Raw genomic sequence first — 19,426 nt, forward strand, 5'->3', positions numbered from 1 at the left:
TTATTTATGCATTCAACAGAGTTGGCCTACGTATTACAGAAGCAGTAATACTGTACAATAACAATGTACTATTTCCAGATATATTTGCACACTGTTGATACAGCAGATGGCTGAAACAAATACGCTATCTAAAAATACACCTGCACATTCAGAGCAGGTAATGGGATAGAGATTAGATTCCTCGGGATATGAAATGTGCACACAAGCCATCCAGGCCTTGCAGGTTATCTATAAAAATGAACATGCAATTTATTATATAATTTGCATTAGAACAGTAAGAGACAAGTGTCCAAAAAATTCCTATTAATATGATGGACAGGAGAGAAGCTTGTCTATTGTAAGAACATTGAAAGGCAGACTGGATCTTTTTTGCAGGATCATAGGAAGCAAAGAGCATGGGTGGCAGCCTTTGATGAGAGAGACTGAACTTTCATCCTAGGTGTGAGCAGAAAGCACTTTCTTTTACATATGAAGCTGGCGGTAGTGAAGGAATAGATTACATTTTCCTCTAGCAGCAATCTCTTGCAAGCTGGCTGGGTACCTCAGTGGTTCAGGTATCCAGTCGCAGAGCCAGAGTTTGGGAGTACAATTCCCCACTGTGCCCCCTGGGAGAAGAGCGGGTCTGTATAATGAGCAAATTGCACAGTCCCAGGAAGCCCCCAGTACAAGGGAATGGTAAACTAGTTCTGTGTGCTCTCTGCTTAGAAAACCCAGGTCACCATAAGTTGGAATCAACTTGACAGCATGAAATTGTTCTCTTGCAAAGAGACAGGCATCTTGGTCAGTTTCCTGGAGTGCACCAGTGTGCTTTTTCCATGCTAGGAAATGTCAGACATTCACCTTTGTAGAAAAATATAGAGAGAGCACCCATGGACACAGCAAGGGCTACATTTGTTGTACGGACCCTAGTAGTTAAGAATCAAGCCTCCATATATTTCTGACTATTTGATCCCTTTCTGGAGATTTCCCTTTGAGGGTGAATAGTTCTTTCATAGAATACGTACAGCATGCCAGCAGTGTATTTGTGTATTTTTCAGCTAATATGTGTCTTTTCTATTTGGAGACTATGCATATTTACTGGTCTAAATAAGGAATGGAGGCATCCTTATTGACTTCATAATGTGCCATTTCTGTTCAGACCTGCAATACCTGAACATGCTTCATGGTTTCCACGAACATGTTCACATTATCTGGTTTTAACGCCCATTCATCTTCAAATTTGAATGTACCCCAGTTTAAGGCCAGTGTCCTACTGCTAGTTCCAAGTAAAGTAAACCCATTAATTCGATGGGATTTACATAAATCATGATCAGTCACTGATATAATGGTCTGTTCTCAATTAGGGATCATAAAAAGAGGCAGTCCTGTATATGTAGGCAAAATTAGAAAAATGATATATTTACAAATGTGAGGGTACAGACTGGGAGTAGAGGTGTTTGTGTTTTAGGCCATGCTGCCGGGAAATTCCAGGAGCCGTAGGTCACCAACAGACATATGAATGGGGTCACAGACTGCATGGGGAAACTTTTGAAAAAGCACAACCTACAAACAGTATTCAGGCCCACCACAAAAATACAACAAATGTTATGGTCAGCAAAGGACAAAAAGGACTCCCTCACCACTGCAGGAGTAGACCGGATACCTTGCAGTTGTGGGCAGGTATATTTTGGAACCACAAAATGCAACATCCACACCAGAGTCAAAGAACATGAGAGACATAGCAGACTAAAATAACTGGAAAAATTGGCAATAGCTGACCCTACCCTAAAACAAGCTGGACATGAAATTCTATTTCAAAATACTGAAGTACTGGACAACACCAGCAATCATTATGTTAGACTGTACAAGGAAGCCATTGAAATCCACAAACACCAGCACAATTTCAACAAAAAAGAAGGAAGTCTAAAACTCAACAAAGCCTGGCTCCCAGCACTGAAAAATACAGTGTGCAAAAGGTCAATGAACTCTATCCAGCCACAAGGATTGGTGATCACTGCATACAAAACACCAGCCATTAATCACAGTGACAGATCATCTCTCCCCCTTATCACAACAATACACCCACAACAGAAAACATTCTGATCACCATAATCACCCAATCTCCTGAAAAGGACAAAAGCTGATCCCACAGCTATAAATACTCAACTATCCACCAAACTGTACCAGAGTACAGACAGAGTTCTGGCTCCTGTCCTCTGAAGTTGCCAGCCACAAAGACTGGTGAAATGTTAGAAAAAAAAACCATAAGAACATGGCCAAACAGCCCAGAAAAACCACAACAACCATCAGACTTATGAATACTTCTGAGAGTATGTGGAGAGTGATAGTTTGTCAACTGCAATAGTTCCTGAAGGGTCTAGCTGATCTCTGTGTGAGAATCTGTGTGCATTTTAGAATTGGAGCAAGGTTGTTGGGTTGAGGAACTAAAACTGTTCCTGCTGTCTTGGTGACCACCAAGATGTCATGCTTGATCTCACCTACATAGCTTCCTGCTTAATACATTGAATGACTACCTAAGCATCAAACTAGATGATACTCTGAGAACATTTGCAGAAGACTTGTGGTGAAAAACTTGATGAAAGACACTGGTTTGTTATAGACTGTGATTTCCCCTCACCCTTCTGTCTTACATTTAGCAAGCTTAGTTTTGTGGCTGGCATTTGGAAAATAAACATGGCTTCATTTGCCAATCTGATCGTTGAAGCATGTATCCCTGAGAAAATCTCATTGTTGGAGGGGGTGTGATTTAATCAGAGGAAATAAGTGTAACAATATATTTTGTTCTATGGAGCTGTTTGTTTACTTAAATATGTGCTGATGAACCTTGCAAACACAAGTCTCTTATTCTCAGTTTGACAACATGGGCAATTATAATAATAAAATCCTACCATTTGTGCACACGAGTCCTCAGTACCAGCACCAACACAGACGTTTGTATTTGAATTTACAATTAAGACTAAAAATCCAAGGTGTCTTCTTCTAGTGGGTTGGGTATCCATAACATAGAAGGAACAGCTCCACATGCAGCGTCTTCAAAACACTGGATTAAAATATCAATTCAGTTGCCTATGCATTAATTCTTTATGAGGATTCAGCACAAACATATAGGAATCATATCTAGACCAAGTTGGCAAGGGCCTTAACAGGCTAAGTGGCAACAGCAGCTCTGGCCTCTTCAGCTCTCCCACTCTTTCTGAGTCAAAACTCTTACTCACAACCCTGCACTTTCTTAGTCCCACTCTTTGGGTTGAATCACTATTTCAAAAGGGGTACATAAGCATTCCCTTTAATACCTAGTTTGACTGTAAGACAAGGAACAACTCTCCCTGAGTTTTAAGATGTTCATTCTGTACTGCTAGTGCCTAAAGCATGTTGGGTGGAAACACATGAAAGGTCCTTCTTGGTGGCTGCTCCCATGTACTGGATCTCCTTTCAAGGGATGTCTGCCCTTCTTATAGGCCAATGCACTTTTATCTCATGTATATCTTTGGCTGTCTTTCTATTGTACTGTAATTAAAAAGCATTTAAAATAGGTCAGCTACTTCTTGTTTTTACCTATATTTTACAATCTATTTTTATGTTTCAATTGATATTTTCTGTTTTACTGTTGTTAGCCATATAAACACAATGTGGTAGAAGGAATATTTTTTTTTCTTATAGAAATAAATGGATACAAATCTCTGGGTGATGTGAACCTCTCCAAGGGCATTCCAGAGACACAGAACACTACCTCCATTTTGCCATGTTGACTCTCGAGATGTTTTAAACATCTTGGGCTTTAAAGATTTCACACCTTCACGCGCCTCCTATACCAAGCTTAATGGGACTGAAAAGCTGGGAAGCTGCCTCTTCTTACAAATATAATATGAGAAAAGTAAATGTCCATGTAGTCAGTCTAGCATATTTTCTGGTTCAAGAAACATAAGCTGTTTGGGTATGTAAATATTCATGCTGAACTTCAACAGCTGTAGAATAATCCTATTCCATATTTGTCATAAGCAAGCCACAGACCATCTTGAGTGTCATGTTTATTACCAGTTACTGGAAAAGAAGTAAGTAATCAGGATCAGCAACTTTAGAAAGTCAAGAATTTTGCTGCAAGCAATGTGGCTATAACCATCCTGTGGGTTATCGGCAAAGCTAGTTCTAAAAACCAGAATACTTTAAGACCTGATTGGCTCTTGATCCTTAAGTAGTGGATATTATGAACATGTAATGCATTTCTAAATATGGTAACAAGCAACTCTCTCTCCATTTGTGTATACGTGTGTGTCTCGATAACTTTGTGATTAATGGCAACATGTTGGTAGGATTTTGTTGTGAGTTGCATAACAAATTCCTTTAAAAATGCAAGTCATTTTTCTCATCCCAAACTTTATGCAGCCAAGTTTTTTTTTTTAAACACTGAAAGTATTAATCAGAGTGGCAGCATTATCTGGCTAATGGAAATTGAAGTAAGCAATGTAAACAGAGCACACCCTAGGACATTACTGCAGTGCTTGCAATAGGTACACTGCCTGCAGTCAGATAACTAAAAGTTATGTTCTTCTAATGCAGTGGTTCCCATCATTGGGTCCCCAGATGTTCTTGGACTAAAACTCCCAGAAGCCTTCACCGCTAGCTGTGCTGGCCAGGATTTTGGGGAGTTGTAGTCCAAGAACATCTGGGGACCCAAACTCAGAACCACTACACTTTGAGGTGCCAGGTTGCTGGGAGCACTGACAAGAACAAAATTATTTTTAAAAACTCTTTCCCTATGCACGTTTTTCCTAATGGAAAATTTTCCCAATGAAAATTTCAGCAGTTTCAGAGGGACACTTTCAAACAAGTAAAACAACTATATTCCATGACAAAAATGGCATACTTATAATGGATGTTATTGCCAGGTTTATGAAAAATTGTGGTTAAAGAGAGTTGGATAGCTCAGTGACTTAGATTTCTTGCTGTGAAGCCAGAGGTTGGGAGCTCAATTCCCCACTGAGCCTCCTTGAGGAGGGCTGGACTTGATGATCTATAGGGTCCCTTCCAGTTCTGCAATTCAAAAGTTATTATTATTATTTAAATATGATGATAGTAGGCATCCTTCAGTCTCGAAAGACTATGGTATCGTGCTCTGTATGGAGGACTTGGAACAGCGTCTAGTGTGGCTGAGGAGGCCAATTCGAGAGTGACAATCCCTTCCACACTGGAGACAAATCCAATCTGTCCCCTGTCCAGCTCCCTGGTTTTGCTTCCTTTGTGACTTCCTCTTTGCCTCAGCCTGCTGGACAAGGGTCTCTTCAAATTGGGAGAGGCCGTGATGTACTGCCTGCCTCCAGGCTGAACGATCAGATGTCAGAGTTTCCCATCTGTTGAGGTCTATTCCTAAGGCCTTCAGATCCCGCTTGCAGATGTCCTTGTATCGCAGCTGTGGTCTCCCTCTGGGGCGATTTCCCTGCACTAATTCTCCATATAGGAGATCCTTTGGAATCCGACCATCAGCCATTCTCACAACGTGCCCAAGCCAGCGTAGACGTCGCTGTTTCAGTAATGTATGCATGCTGAAAATTCCAGCTCGTTCTAGGACTACTCTATTTGGAACTCTGTCCTGCCAGGTGATACCAAAAATCCGTCGTAGGCAACGCATATGGAAGGTGTTCAGCTTCCTCTCCTGCCGGGCACAAAGTGTCCAGGACTCGCTGCAGTACAGGAGTGTGCTCAGGACACAGGCTCTATAGACCTGGATCTTGGTATGTGTTGTCAGTTTCTTATTGAGCCATACTCTCTTTGTGAGTCTAGAGAACATGGTGGCTGCTTTCCCAATGCGTTTATCCAGCTCGACATCTAGAGAGAGGGTGTCAGAGATGGTTGAGCCAAGGTACACAAAGTCATGAACAACCTCCAATTCTTGTGTGGAGATGGTAATAGAGGGAGGCGAGTCCACACCCTGGCCCATGACTTGTGTTTTCTTCAGGCTGATTGTTAGTCCAAAGTCTTGGCAGGCCTTGCTGAAACGGTTCATGAGTTGTTGGAGGTCTTCAGCAGAGTGGGCAACAATGGCTGCATCGTCTGCAAAGAGGAAGTCCCTCATGCATTTCAGTTGGACTTTGGTCTTCGCTCTCAATCTGGAGAGATTAAAGAGCTTTCCATCTGATCTAGTCCGGAGATAGACACCTTCTGTTGCAGTTCCAAAGGCATGCTTCAGCATGACAGCAAAAAAGATCCCAAAAAGTGTTGGTGCGAGGACACAGCCCTGTTTCACTCCGCTTCGGATGTCAAAGGGATCTGATGTTGAGCCGTCAAAAACTGCAGTGCCTTTCATTCCATCGTGGAAGGACCTGATGATGTTAAGGAGACGAGGTGGACATCCAATCTTGGGAAGTATTTTGAAAAGGCCATCCCTGCTAACCAAGTCAAATGCTTTTGTAAGGTCTATGAAGGCCACTAAGAGTGGCTGTTGTTGTTCCCTGCATTTAAATATACCAGGCACAATAAATCAAAACTATAAAACAATTACTGGTAATATAGAACAGATACAAGTTTTAACCAAAAACCTAAGTGCCTATTAGATATTGATGTAGTATATATGCTATTGCCTTTTTTGTGTGTTTTGAGATGATGATGATGATGATGATGTGAAAACTGATTGGGTCATAAGACATGCACCACCAATGATACCACACTCTCATTATTGCCACTTGTTCTGATTTTACCATGGTGACAATTACAAAAAAATGCTTATTACTTTGTCTTATATTTGTTTGCCAATCATCTTAGTTTCATTTGTATTAATTTTGGTGTTGGCCAAACCAACCTTATATTACATAAGCTATAAAAACATGGCTGGAATTATGAGATGCCTGAAACTGCAATAATTGTTTTTCTTGATATCTAGAAATCTTTGGCTCTCTTAAGATCAGAAACATCAAAGTGTTGCCTACCAATAATGTGCAGATTGTTGTTATATGCCATCAAATCATTCTGATTTATAGTGACTCGATGACTGAAATGTTTTTGATGCAGTTTTATGCTGTGTAAGTAGCATGATTTAAGCATCTCACAATGGTAGAATTTAATTTAATTTAATTTAAAGCTTCCTATACTTTCCAGAGCTCCCTTTCAACTTGGGGAAGAATTGAGAAGCCTCAGGATGGTGGTGGTGGTGAGTCTTTAATATCTAAAAAATGCTGCTGTGGCAACCAACAGCAGTGGTTCCAAACATGAAAGAGTTACCCCCCCATTCCATATCTTCCAAAGTTTTCCCCAGATGAAAAGGTTCCGTAGGGATTCTTATAACCCAGGGATGGGAAAATAGGAAGCATTTAACTTCCTCAAAATGGCCGGAAATGATGATATTGTCTGAGTTGTGTGGCATAAATTTGCACAACTGGATTCCAGCCACCGTTTTGTCCATATGTATTGGCATATTCTTGTTAGGATTTTGATAGATGCAGTTCCACTGGCAATAAGAACTACAATTAAATCAATTTAAGCATTATTTAATTTATAAATTCCTGGACACATGATGCACTGCTAAAGTTTTTTCAACTGGCTGGCAGTTGCTTTTAAAAATCCCTCACTTTTAAATCAATGCTATTCAATGCGGTTTTGTGGATGTGAATGCTGCTGTTGTTTTGATTTGTGCCAATTTGGATTTTGAGTGGCAGGAGTGCAGCTGTCTTTTTCCTTCAGTTTTTTTTAAAAATATGTCCTAAAATGCTTATTGATGCATCACTTCATCAGTACCTTTGGCATTGCAACCACCTACCCTGTTCTCTCCACTTGGATGATGTAGGAACCTGTGCAGCAGCAGAAGACCACCAGGTGCAAATTCGGGTGCAAACTGATCTGTGGTCTATCCCCCTCTTCCTGGAGAAGCATCATCCCGGAGATTGCTGCAGGGGCTGAGACTCCAGCATCAGCACCCTTCCTGCTGAACCTGCTGGAAGTCTCACACCACTTTCTCACTTTTCTGTCATTAATCTGCCAGGGTCACCCCTCTGGGGTTTCTCTGTGGTTTCTAGTGACTGTTATGATACCAGGTGGTGCCTCATAGTCACTCAATTTAGTGATGCATTAGTTCCTCTTTTTGAAAAAACAACCCTAAAATGAGTATCTTTAAGAACAGTGTGCTCCTAAAGCAGAAAGAAAACGAGTCAGTTCCAGTATTCAAAAGTGAACATGGTGACTGATTTATACATCACATGTTTTGAACCTGATACTGTATATAAAAAAGGTGGAACAGGAATTGATACAAATTGCCAGTGGAGCTGTACCCTCAGTCTCAGCAACTTGAAATAGTTTTATTGGTATCCCATCTGTTACTGATGATTTAGTCTTCCAATTTCTTTGATGGCAGCATTCACTTCCCTTTCTAAAACAGCATATTCTTCATCAAAGAATTCTTCACTTTTTCTCTAATGTGTAGTTCTTCAGAATATTGTTTCTATCTTCTCATCTTTCTATCCAGATCAGATACCCTGTGGAACTTTCACTATCCCAATCCTGGGTTAAATTTACCTTTGATTTCTTGGATCTTATAGAAGATCTCTTGTTTTTCTTTTCTTTTCTTTTCTCTTTTTTTGTGGTCCTCTTCTATTTTCCCCCCAATAATTTATATCAACATCTCTGTGTCTCTACATGTAAGTTTCTAAAAAGTTGCATTTTAGATTCAGATCCTATAGGATGCTTAATACTGAATGTCATCTCACTGCACACTGGATACCTTAAAATTCCTGAAGCAGGTTGCCTTTCAATCATGTAACCCCCATGTGTTTTTTTTAATTATTTCTCAGCATATATTATAATAATTTGTCACACATATCTTCTGAAAACCACCCTAGATCCTCTTATACCTTCAAATTTCCCATTATTCAGCATAGCGCAGACATTTGGATACTGCTCCTTTAGTTGTCTAATTTGCAATATGTCTCATTGTGGACAATACTTGCAAAAAAAAAGTAGCACAATTTCCACAGATGTGAATGAATATGAAGAATTTTAGTGTGCTATGATCTATCATGTTAAATTGCACAAATCAGAGATTGTTCAATCTGCTCCATGCCTTCTGAAGTTTTTCTCCCCCACCTTGATGGCAAACTGATAAGAACTGAGTATAAAAATATTAAACCAACTGTGGTTTCACATCAGAACTGAATGTCAAAAAGTTCTAGTGTGCTGTTGAAATTCATGTTCATGCTGCCAACTTTCACTGGTTCAGATGCATCTTTCATGATCCAGGTTCCCTTTTCATAGAGAACTTGCTTCTCTGCTGGAAGTTACCTTGAAGCTGCAGTTTGGAACATCTGCATTCAGAATTGCTGTGAGAGCAGTGGAAGCAATAGGGTAGTCCCAGGACTGGCTCAAGCCTTTTTGTTGCCCGAGGCAGACAAGTTTCCTCACTTCCCATATACAGAAGGCAATTAAACTTCTCTTCAATACTGGCTGCGGGAAAGCATTCACCACCATATCCAAAAGCAATATGTAACCTTAAGAAGCATACAAGAGTGTTGTTCTCACTAAATCCCCTGCTACTCAAGCATCTTCTGCCTGAGGTGTCTCTCTCACTCTGTCTGATTACAGGACTGGCCTTGTGTAGCTTGAAAGACAGCATTAATAGGTGATACATTTGTGATTTTCATAAAATCATAGAATAATTGAGTTGGAAGGAACCTATAAGGCCATCGAGTCCATGCCGCTGCTCAATGCAGGAATCCAAATCAAAGCAGATCTGACAGATGGTTGTCCAATTTTCTTTTGAATGCCTCCAGTGTTGGAGTGCTCATCATCTCCTAAGGTAATTGGTTCCATTGTCATATTGCTCTAGCAGTTAAGAATTTTCCCCTGATATTTAGCCTAAATCTGGGTTCCTGTAGCTTGAGCCCATTCTTATGTGTCCTGCACTCTGGGATGATTGAGAAGAGATCCTGTCTCCCCTCATATCATATCTCCCCTCAATCTTCTTTTCTCAAGGCATTGAGAATGCCCAGTTCTTCCAATCTTTCTTCATAGGGCTTGATTTCCAGTCCCCCAATCATCCTTGCTTCCCTCCTCTCAACTTGTTCCTTTTGTTGGCATCCTTGTGGTGTCTAGAACTGGACACAGTATTCTAGATAAGTCCTGTACATTTATCCATATATAGTCTGAATATGCTGATAGATGAAAGGGCTATCTTTGTGCTAAGTATTACAGGCAATTGTTTTGATATGTTGGCTTATTAGACTGCATCCCAATATTGCTATCTGGGATCCTTTTAAAACTGGAGATGGCAAGGATTATCTCCAAGACCACACATATGTGCATATCATCCCTCACACTGAGTTATGGACCCTTCCTCTTACCATATAAATAAAATTGTATAATGTAGGTTGATTCTATTTGCAATATACATTTTCCCATGTGAGCCTTCCTGATAGGCTACATAATCTTTAGGGATACTCTTCTCTAATTCCTGCCATATCTGGAGATATATATGGTGGAGACATGTTAAAAGGTCTTTTTGCAGTTTGCTCTGTAACTCCCTGCTAAGGGAAGCTAGAGTCCACAGTGCTGAACTTTTCAAACCTCCTGGAGCTTGCAAATTAGCTCACTTTTTGGAGTAATTGGACATTGGCTGTAAGTGCAAGCTTCCTTTGTAAATACAAAAGCTCTAATCATGAAGGTCTGACTGAACAGCATTTAAAGTGTTTGTTCACCTTTGCTGTCTGCAATCTCTATATTAGATCTTTGTTGCTTCCCTTTTGGTTGTCCTTAGAGTGGAGCACAAAGATGTTTTTATTAAGGCAGGTCTTGGGCATGTTATATCTGTATCAACACATAGGGATTAGGTCTGTAATGCTAATGACTCTTAACTGCCCACTGAAGACCAAATCACCTTCATATACTTGGCATTTTTGCAAGAGATAGTTTGCAAAAGTATACTCTTCCTGGAAAAATCTATTTTTGTCCCAACCATAGTGAGCGTTGCAGCTAAGCTTGGAAGGAACAGGGAAGCTTAGCAAAGAGGTAAAGGGCTGTAGCAAGAGGTGGCTTATGCTGAATGAGGTGGTTTAGCTTAGCTCCAGCTCCTTGAATCGTGGTATGCCTGTGGCTATAGCACAAGGGCACTGCAGGTAATTTCTCTGCAAAAGTTCGCAACTTCATATCCTGTTAACTCCAGGTAGGGCTGGAAAGACTCTTCCCTAAAACTTTGGAAAGTCATAATCACTCCGCAGGGGTGGGATTTTCAGATTTCTTGGACTGCAACTGTCATAAGTCTCCATCAGAGATTTTTGAAAAATGATTTTATGAAGTGCAAAAGTGTTGCCCTAAAATTGAAAAATCCTTTTAAAAAGTGAAAGTGGTTTTTTTAAAATACTACAACTGGGGAAAACGGTATGTCTTACACCTGTTTGTTTCCAGTACATAAAGTAACTAAAAAGGTAAGAAGGCAGAAGTAGCCCATTCATTTTTGTGCCCATCTGCATGATGAAAAAACTAAACAATACAATGCTTGCATTATGTGAATAGGAAAAAAAATGGAGTGCATTTACATATTTATATTTACATATAATGTTACTTATAAGTAATTCCCCTTCATGGATTGCTGCCTTGTTGTGGCAAAGGGGTTTGAATAATTCAGAGAAGCTATGGGCTATACCATGCAGGGACACCCAAGACGGACAGGTCACAGTGGAGAGTTCTGACTAAATGCAATCCAACTGGAGCAGTAACTGGCAAGCTTCTCCAGTACCTTTGCCAAGAAAACCCCATGAACAGAAACAAAAGGCTAAAAGATATGATGCTGGAAGAGTAGCCCCTCAGGTTGGAAGGCGTCCAACATGCTACTGAGGAAGAGTGGAGGAAAAGTACAAGTAGCTCCAGAGCTAATGAAGTGGTTGGGCCAAAGCCGAAGGGATGCTCAGTTGTGGAAGCCCCTGAAAGTGAAAGGAAAGTCTGATGCTGCAAAGAAAAATACTGCATAGGAACCTGGAATGTAAGATCTATGAACCTTGGTAAGCTGGATATGGTCAAACAGGAGATGGCAAGAATAAACATTGACATCCTGGACGTCAGTGAACTAAAATGGATGGGAATGAGTGAATTCAATTCAGACGATTATCATGTCTACTATTGTGGGCAAGAATCCCGTAGAAGAAATTGAGTAGCCCTCATAGTTAACAAAAGAGTGGGAAAAGCTGTACTGGGATACAATCTCAAAAATGATAGAATGATTTCAATACGAATCCAAGACAGACCTTTCAACATCACAGTAATCCAAGTTTATGCACCAACAACCAAAGCTGAAGAGGCTGAAATTGACCAATTCTATGAAGACTTACGACACCTTCTAGAACTGACACCGAAGAAAGATATTCTTCTCGTTATAGGGTACTGGAATGCTAAAGTAGGGAGTGAAGAGATAAAAGGAAAAACAGTTAAGTTTGGCCTTGGAGGTCAAAGCGAAGCAGGGCAAAGGCTAATAGAGTTTTGTCAAGAGAACAAGCTGATCATAACAAACACTCTTTTCCAGCAACACAAGAGGTGGGCTTGTCATGTATAATCTAAACCATATCCCTTATGAATACACAGTGGAAGTGAAGAACAGATTAAAGGAGTTAGATTTTGTGGAGAGAGTGCCTGAAGAATGATGGATGGAGGCTCGTAACATTGTAGAGGAGGCAGCAACAAAAACCATCCCAAAGAAAAGGAAATGCAAGAAAGCAAAGTGGCTGTCCAGTGAGGCCTTACAAATAGCAGAGAAGGGAAACACAATGCAAGGGAGATAGGAAAAGTTACAGAAAAAGGAATGCAGACTTCCGAAGAATAGCAAGGAGAGACAAGAGGGCCTTGTTAAATGAATAGTGTAAATAAATAGAGAAAATAATCGAAAGGGAAAAACCAGATATCTGTTAAAGAAAATTGGAGCTATTAAAGGAACGTTTTGTGCAAAGATGGATATGATAAAGGACAAAAATGGGAGGGACCTAACAGAAGCAGAAGACATTAATAAGAGGTGGCAAGAATACACAGAGGAATTATACCAGAAAGATCTGGATGTCCCGGACAACCCTGATAGTGTTGTTGCTGACATTGAGCCAGACATCCTGGAGAGTCAGGTTAAGTGGGCCTTAGAAAGCTTGTCTAACAACAAGGCCAGTGGAGATGATTGCATTCCAGTTGAACTATTTAAAATCTTAAAAGAAGACGCTGTTAAGGTACTACGCTCAATATGCCAGGACATTTGGAAAACTCAGCAGTGGCCAGAGGACTGGAAAAATCAGTCTACATTCCAATCCCAAAGAAGGACAATGCCAAAGAATGCTCCAACTACCGTACAATCACACTCATTTCCCACGCTAGCAAGGTTATGCTCAAAATCCTACAAGGTAGGCTTCAGCAGTATGTGGACCGAGAACTCCCAGAAGTACAAGCTGGATTTCGAAGGGGCAAAGGAACTAGAGACCAAATTGCTAACATGCATTCGATTATGGAGAAAGCCAGAGAATTCCAGAAAAAACATCTATTTCTGCTTCATTGACTATGCAAAAGCCTTTGACTGTGTGGACCACAGCAAACTATGGCAAGTTCTTAAAGAAATGGGAGTGCCTGACCACCTTATCAATCTCCTGAGAAATCTATATTTGGGACAGGAAGCAACAGTTGGAACTGGATATGGAATAACTAATTGGTTCAAAATTGGGAAATTGGTTGTATATTGTTTCCCTGCTTATTTAACTTATATGCAGAATACATCATCCAAAAGGCACGGACTAGATTAATCCCAAACTGGAATTAAGATTCCTGGAAGAAATATCAACAGCCTTCGATATGCAGATGATACCACTCTTATGGCAGAAAGTGAGGAGGAATTAAAGAACCTCTTAATGAGGGTGAAATAGGAGAGGGCAAAAAATGGTCTGAAGCTCAACATCCAAAAAACTAAGATCATGGCCACTGGCCCCATCACCTCCTGGCAAATAGAAGGGGAAGATATAGAGGAGGTGACAGATTAGACAGCATCTTAAAAAGCAGATACATCACCTTGCTGACATAGGTCTGCATAGTCAAAGCTACACTGCATCAAATTAGGAAGTTTCCTCCTTAAACTTTGGCTGGGTGATAATGTTTTGGAAAAAATATTTTTCTTTTTGTCACCTACATGCTTAGAGCTAAATAATGTTTTTCACTTCATATTTTCTTATTATAAGAACTTGAGCTGGTCATTCGACCGTAATAAATAAATTCATTCATTCATTATTATAAGAACTCAGATGCTCTCTAATGTAATTTTAAAGAAACTTTTAAAGTTTTTTTTTAAACTTTTAAATGAAATACAAAGGTGGCACTCCTTGCCACAGGATGTGGTGATGGCGTCTGTGCTAGATGACTTTAAAAGAGGTTTGGACAGATTCGGGAAGGAAAAGTTGATTGCAGATTACAAACCATGATGAGGAAATATAATCTCTAGTCTTAAAAGGAAGGTCCCTCAAAATGCCAGATGCAGGGGAGTGGTTTCAGGAGAGAGGTATCTAGTTGTGTCATGTGCTCCCAGAGGCATCTGATGGGGCCACTGTGGATACTGGAAGCTGGACTAGATGGGCCGTTGGCCTGATCCAGCAGGGCTTTTATGTTATGTTCTTATAAAGATGTGTTATCTGCCTTTATTTTAATGTTTTTTTATATTTTTGTATTTTTTATTCAAGTACGTCTAACATACTGTATTGACTTTGCATAGCTATAAGCTTACAACTGAGATGTGTTTTTGACTTAAGTATTTGTTTAAAGCTTAAGTTCAGTTTTTATGGATTTTTAAGTATTTTAAGCCTCTTATTTTTGCACATCTGTGTGACTTTTGGATTTAAGCATATGTGCCTATAGTTTTTTCCTCAAAAGTGTAAGATTGTCTTTGATAATTTTTGGATTTGCTATTTTTAAGCATGGAACATCAAAACGATGTGAATAAATGGAACTTAAAATTAACAAGTTCTGCAGTTGCCTAGAATTATTGCAACAATGAAGACACTTATAATGAGATACCCAGATGAGTTGACAAACAACTTGTTACTGATTATTTGGCTTTGTTCTGGTATTAACCCTTTACTGAGATAAAATGCCAGCTATGGCAAATCATAGAATCAGTTCTCTTTACCTGGGAGGTCTGTAAATCTTCATAGGACTCCTTGGGAAGTCAGCTATCCAAAGTGGTATCTGACAGAAAGTTCTACCCAACAGATCAACATCTTACAGACATTTACATGTGACTGATTTGGGAGAAAGGACTAAACTGGGAGGGTCTGAGGCTGAGCTAAGCCTAGCTTCATCTAGTTACCAATTCAGAAGGAAGGTTCCTAGCTAGCACTGTGGCAGGAGCAGAACGTTTGGCTAGACTTAGGTCCAGCCCAACCTCAGATTCTTCTATTTCTCCCAGGTAAAATGTCTGTCTATCATGTAGGCCCCAGAGAATGAAGATTTAAGGCATTTGTAGTCCAAGAAGTAAAAATATATTTACCAGTTAGTGTCAACAATGCTGGTTTTTATAAACTAGTAGGCTGGATAGACAGAAGATATAGACACTGTCTTGCACTACAGATTACTGCAGTTGCCACCAATATTTAATGACACTCACGGTGGCAGCTGCCTTGGGACCAGGTGGTGAATTTGGGTAGTGGACATGATATAGTAGCCCCAGGTGAATTGAGAGTGGGTTTCAATACAGCCTTCCCACACTGAGGTGTTGCTCACCATTGGCTTACAGAAATGATCAAGATGAGAAGGGATGGAGAGTAAAATGATTTATTTTTACATAGAGCTGCTCGCAAATTAGTGAAATGAATTCTGCTAGAGTCAGCTAGAAAAAAAGGTGCACAAGCTATCATAAAGTCATTCTGACTAGACACTAGCTTTGCATTAGGATTCTAATTCTACATTGCTATTAGCCTGGAAATCATGCTTAAACTGGCAAATTAATGATTTTTAAAAACAACGTTCCAACGTAGATGTAACATTTGTCTATAAAGAACAGTTCCCATAGAAATATAATTAAACAAATTATACTTAAAGTCTGTAATTAATAAACTGAACTTGCAAATTCTCCAGTCCATCTTACCTCCTTATTATGTATTCATTCCTATTATTTCAGACCCATGAAAAGTACTGTTCTTAGATCAGATTTTATGTGTCTTTTTGTTTTGTGCTATAAAAAATATTTTCCCTTCGGATAACTAAAGAGTTTGAAGAAAATCCTTTGTTGCAGCAAATAAGATAGGATAGCTTTGTGGATAATACTTGGCCACATTTTTCTGTTGAACATTGGCAGAGAAAGATTCTTTGCTCTTATCATTTGACAGGAATTATTCTGCTTTTATGCACAGATGGGTGGCTCCTTCATTCCTTGCTCAATTGTAAGCAAAGTTACTCAGCTTTTCAATTCTGTAGCTTATCTAAAAATGTTTCTAGATGAAACAGAAGCATTACTTCCTAAACCTGCATTTTAAACTGAAAGTTAAAACAGCTTCAGAAATTCTAAATTATGTAAGAAAGGAACAAGTGTACTATTTCCTGGACTTGTCCTTAGTTCTAACATTCAAATGATAACTCTGAGTTCTAGAAAAAGTTTGCCAAAGTTTTCAGTATTATGTATGAGACTGGGAAGATATATCAGTCTAGGGTTGCTGTTGCAACTAGCCAAAATGGCTGAGGACTGGTTGAACTGACATTAGGCCCTCTGAGGCTGTGCGGACGCCAAATCGCTGCCAGCAGAGGGATGTTGGAACTACTTAGGACTGCTCTGACCCTTAACTAAATTTGTGCCAGAATACTGGTGGAGAGTCCGGGTGGAATGGAGTTTGGATATGATATAACTGAGCTCCTCCCTTCTCCACCCCTTCTCTGGCTCTTCTTCTGGCCGATCTTGGCCAACAAAGCAGCTGGACTGGCAAATCCAGTTATACTGGCACATCAGAGTTCAGAGATCAGCCAGCACAATAGATTTGTGTTGGCGCAAGAGACTTCTGCCCATTCCAAATCCACTGCAGTTGGCAGATCATTGAGTTTCAATTGCCCTGCAAGATGGTCGGTATGAAGCAAATGTCATTCGGGACTTGTGTGCATATAATTGGTAAATTAAGAGTCCCTTAATTTAGCTGAAACAAATGCAGAAGATTCAAAATTAATTACAATGTCTAGGAAATCAACTGTTTTCTGATTCATTGATTTTTAACAGGTATGTTTAATTACTGAGGTTTCAAAAAAAAACCCCTCTCACACACTGTAAAATAGATACAAAATACATATAACTTGTCTCACTTTTATGATAAATTGTGGTATATTTCCTTGTGACCCCAGGATTAAACCCAAGTTCTTATTTAATAGTGTAATCAGGTGTCTACCTTGAAATCAGAAGAACTAAGAGCTAGTTATAAGAAGAAAGTTGAGAAGGGATGGAGAGTAAAATATGATGAAAATGTAAAATAATCATGGAAATAATTATGTTCCCTTATTTGCTGATCAGCCAGTTTCTGCCTCACACAGCACAGAGGGTAGCTGGCCTCTCTCTTTGGCAGCACAGATCACAGTCACAGCAGCTCGTGCGGCATTCTGATTGCATCTTTGAGTCCACTCAGGTTAGATTAGGGATAGGACCTCCGGGTGCAAACTTGGTTAGGGAGTAGGACTGAGGAACCAGATGTTTCAGTACAGAAGATATGGGGTCAATATTCTCTGGTTGAGCTCCAAACCTCTCTGCCCTACTACCTCACTTCCGTATGTTCCAAATGTCCTATGTCTGGTCTGATCCTGGCACATAAATAAAGGTCTTCATGTTGTGCATAGCATGCCCATAATTTCTTATTGTTACATACAATGGATCGACCAGGATGGGGGCAAAGGATGAATTTTATGCACTGATGTAACAGGACTGATCAATATCTCTCCCCCCCCTTCTTCGTAGCAATGTTTGTCCTTAATTATGCATGTTATTTGTGGGGTTTCCTACCACTAGCTTCACCATGCCTTTTTAAGCGGTATTGGAGACACTGGGATGATTCCATTGAGCTAGGAAGAGATTTAGAAGGAACACACTCCCAAAGGAAGGAAAAGAGAATTAAAGCAGGAGTGCAAGACTCCATTCTAGCTGATAGCCTGGTATGCTTTCCACCCATACAGATAGGGTGTGTTTGTGTGTAAGTATGCAATGCCTACATGACTGGAGCCTGTGCTTCCAGCAGGTTTCCTTAGCAGTCAGGCTGTATATGGATGTGTTAGAACCAACTAGCAGCAGCGCCCCATTATGTACAGCTCTGGTGCTACGCCATACCTAAGAAACCGCTGAACTTTGTGGTATAACTTTAAAAATATATGGCTTTCAATTAGAGATGGGAATAAATAAAAATATGGTGATTCATTTTGATCTGTTATTTGTCAAGGTTAACAAATCAACGGATACAAATATACAAATATTCTTTGATGAATCGACGAATTAATGCGTCAATAAATCTGCTATTTAAATGGCTATAACCCCTGCCCCCTATGACCTAGAGACACCAAATTTGCAGGAAAGCTTTCTCAGACACATTCCTACAACACCTGAAAGTTTGGTGAACATTGGATCATGGACTCCCCAATTATATAGTTGCAAAAGACCCCCTAGGAGAGCTCCCCCAGATATTTAGAGAATCCAGAATCACAACAGATTCCTATGTCTTTTCCCAACACGCCTGAGAACTTTGGTGAAGATTGGATATCGGAATTCCGAGTTATTCACCTACAAATTGGGTTCCCCCAGGAGAGTTTACCACACGGCACAGAAGCCCATGGCATTGAGGGAGTTATATTTAGCCCCAGTAGAATGAGAGGTCCCTTTGACAGAGGCATGCATGAGGCATTGAGTTTGTCTTCAGCTCAACACAACATTACATTTGCCAGTGAAGTAGCGTTTGCCCTCAGGAGGACTGGAGGCAAGGAGTTATTTGGCAGCACAGCAGGCTTTTTGGCTCCGTCGGGCACTGAGGAAGTTGGCAGCAGGAAAACAGGCTCTTTTGGCCCCATCAGGCAGTGGGGGAAAAGGCAGCAGGAAAGCAGGCTTTTTTGGCTGCATCGGGCACTGAGGTAATTGGCAGCAGCAAAATACCATGTCTTGGCCCATCGGAGCACTGAGGCAAAAGGCAGCAGAGCAGACTCTGGTCTTCTTCAGCAACATCAGATTTGCCTGCAAAAGAAAGGTTTTTGCCCCCAGGAGGCAACTGAGATTGCTTGCAACTTCCAGAGTCTCCAGAATCCACAGATCTAGATTTCCCTCCCTCACTTTGTGATCAGCAGTCTTAACAAGATGTCCATTCCAGTTGGGGTACACTTCTATTGTTTCAGGTACATCTTGTGGTTTTCCTACAAAACAATGCTCATAACATGTATGAAGATTTCTCCATATGGGAGAGAAAGAACATAAGCCACTCACCAACCAACCAGTAAA

This window comes from Pogona vitticeps, chromosome 5 (genome assembly GCF_051106095.1).
Source record: "Pogona vitticeps strain Pit_001003342236 chromosome 5, PviZW2.1, whole genome shotgun sequence".
In the NCBI taxonomy this organism is placed as follows: Eukaryota; Metazoa; Chordata; class Lepidosauria; order Squamata; family Agamidae; genus Pogona; species Pogona vitticeps.